The 2,500-nt window shown below is 54.4% G+C and overlaps 1 pseudogene; it reads right to left on the reverse strand.

The window, feature by feature from the left end:
• The window catches only part of LOC142793020 (large subunit ribosomal RNA), an 8,308-nt pseudogene that overhangs the window by 3,542 nt on the left and 2,266 nt on the right, over positions 1–2,500 (reverse strand).

Consider the following 2,500-nt stretch of genomic DNA (forward strand, 5'->3'; position numbering starts at 1 on the left):
ATTGCCGCCTTAATGTCCATTTCTGTGATAAGGAACACAGGATCGATAACCTTGTGCGGGCGTTCGATAGCAGGAGACACTGATGAAGGCACCACTTTCTCCATGATCTCTCTCCATTCTTCTAGAAAAGCTTGGGGATCCTCCACCTTGGAGTCCGCCTCTCCATCCAGAATCTGTCTTGCACACTGTGTCCTGTTCCGTCTGAAGAGTTGTTGTGTCAAGGCGTATTCCCGCTTCTTTTTCTTCCTGCGACTTTCTTGAACAGGTGGAAGAGGTTGGCGACCATGCGGACGCAAGTCCGAAGCGAACACCTCCCTTAGGTAGGCATTAAGAGCTATCGTTATATCCTCCCTGTCGAGGAATCTCTTTGCAAGCTCCCATAGCTTGTATGCTTGGTACGCTCTTGGCGGAGGTTTTGTTGTTAGACCTCTTAGCTCAGCCTCAATCACCTCACGGTGATTTACCTCGGGGATGACCAGGGAGGCGTCCTCAACAGCTTGCTCCCCAATGTCGGCTAGCACCTCCGGAGTGCTTCTTGGGTAGAGTCTGTTCTGTAGGTCTTCCACCAGCCTCTTGTAACCTTCCTGCCTTCTGTGCGATTTAATGCTGTGCAGCGTGCGGTGCGGAAACGCTCTTAGTAGCTGTGCATTGATGTCCCGGACCTTCTGGGATCTTAATTCAACCTCCTTAGTTGCCATCAGGTACTCCTCCTCCTTTTTCCATCTGGGCTTGAGTCTGGCCAGATTCACATCTTCGTTGTATTCTTCAAAATGCCGATGCCGGCGATGCTGGCTCAGGCCAATCTTGCTACCAAAGGTTGCAGTACATTCTGGACATTGGAATGTCGTTGTCATGGTTGATATGTGGCCTGTCATATTCGCGTCAGCCGGGGCGGCATTTTCGGAACAGCCGGTAGCTGCTCCGTTCTCAGAACCTTCCTCTGTGGGCTTGTTGCCCGAACGCTTTGGCATGCTGCTCCTTTGAGTGATTTCTCCGGGGGGCGACCCGCAGAACACAGGTTCACCTCCCTCGTCCTCGTCATCGGACGAACGTAAGTCGGGTGGAAGTACGAACTTCCTCCTGACCCTAGGTCCTACCCCCGTAGACATCCAGACTGACCCCACATGGACACTGTCAGCAGAATCGCGCGCATTCGCCGCATCAGTGCCAAGGGGAGCTGGTTGACCGGAGGGGACCGCAGGGGTTGCACCAAGAACTGGCTCCCCTGAATCAGCGTATGAAGCCACGTTTGAACTTGGCTCCTCCGCAGCATCAACAGACGCTTGGTCAGGTAGGGAGTTAATAACCCGCCTGTCCTTAGGCCTTGCCCCTGTCATTACCCAGGCTGACACCCCATGGCTGTCGGCTGAAGCGCGCGCCTTCACCGACCTACCACCAAGGGGAGCTGGGGAAGCAGAGGGGGCCATATGAGCATAGCATAATGTGCCTTCAGTGCGTTCAACCCACGTACAAGCCGTGGCCGTTGGCTCAATAACCATTGGCAGTACTGTGGCATGAATACCGTCCTGGCCTTTAGGGTCATTACCCTCAGGGCTCTCGGGTTCCATCAATTCTGCAATAGTTTCAGCTCGTTCACATCCGTGAACATCAACATCGATGCCTTCAGATCCCTCTTTCTCCGCATTGTGTTCTCTCGCTCCTTCATTCCCTTCAAATTTGCCTTCTGGAGCTTGCGCCATTTGCACATCTTCATCCCTATGACGCATCCTTGCTTTATGAATTTTCAGACCCTTCTCTGTGCGAAACGCCTTGTCGCAGACCCAACACTGGAATGATTCCTGCCTGGGGGAACTCCCTCCAGCGGTCGCATTGGAGCGCGCGGCTCTCCTGGCCTCTCTCGGCCCCACGCTTGGTGCGCCTGTCACTCGGCAGGCGTTTTCATCTGGTTTTCTGTTCGCCATAAGCCAAGCGTTTGATAAGCAACCAAAGAACAGTCTTTGGCGCTCAAGGTTGCCAGTATCGTTGCACCGGTAAAGGTGGCAGGGGGAACCACGAGCAGGTGATACTTGGACTTCTCCCCCCACAAGAGAGTCATAGTTACTCCCGCCGTTTACCCGCGCTTTTTTGAATTTCTTCACTTTGACATTCAGAGCACTGGGCAGAAATCACATTGCGTCAGCACCGATCAACGGCCCTCGCAATGCTTTGTTTTAATTAGACAGTCGGATTCCCCCGGTCCGTGCCAGTTCTGAGTTGGCTGTTTTCTGCCGGCCGAAGCAAGAACCTCAGGCGCGAAGCCCACGGAAAATGCACAGCTGTGGCTTTCCACAGGAAGGTCCCGACGCTGGTCCGGGCTCGGCCGCACCGCTTTTTACGGCGGCGAGCCTCGCCCAGTCCCGGTGCAGTGCCGTTCCTGCTTCTGGACCCCAGCCCGACCGGCTCAGCCCTCAGAGCCAATCCTTTTCCCAAGGTTACGGATCCGTTTTGCCGACTTCCCTTACCTACATTGGTCTATCGACTAGAGGCTGTTCACCTTGGA

This window comes from Rhipicephalus microplus, unplaced genomic scaffold (assembly GCF_043290135.1).
Source record: "Rhipicephalus microplus isolate Deutch F79 unplaced genomic scaffold, USDA_Rmic scaffold_267, whole genome shotgun sequence".
In the NCBI taxonomy this organism is placed as follows: domain Eukaryota; kingdom Metazoa; phylum Arthropoda; class Arachnida; order Ixodida; family Ixodidae; genus Rhipicephalus; species Rhipicephalus microplus.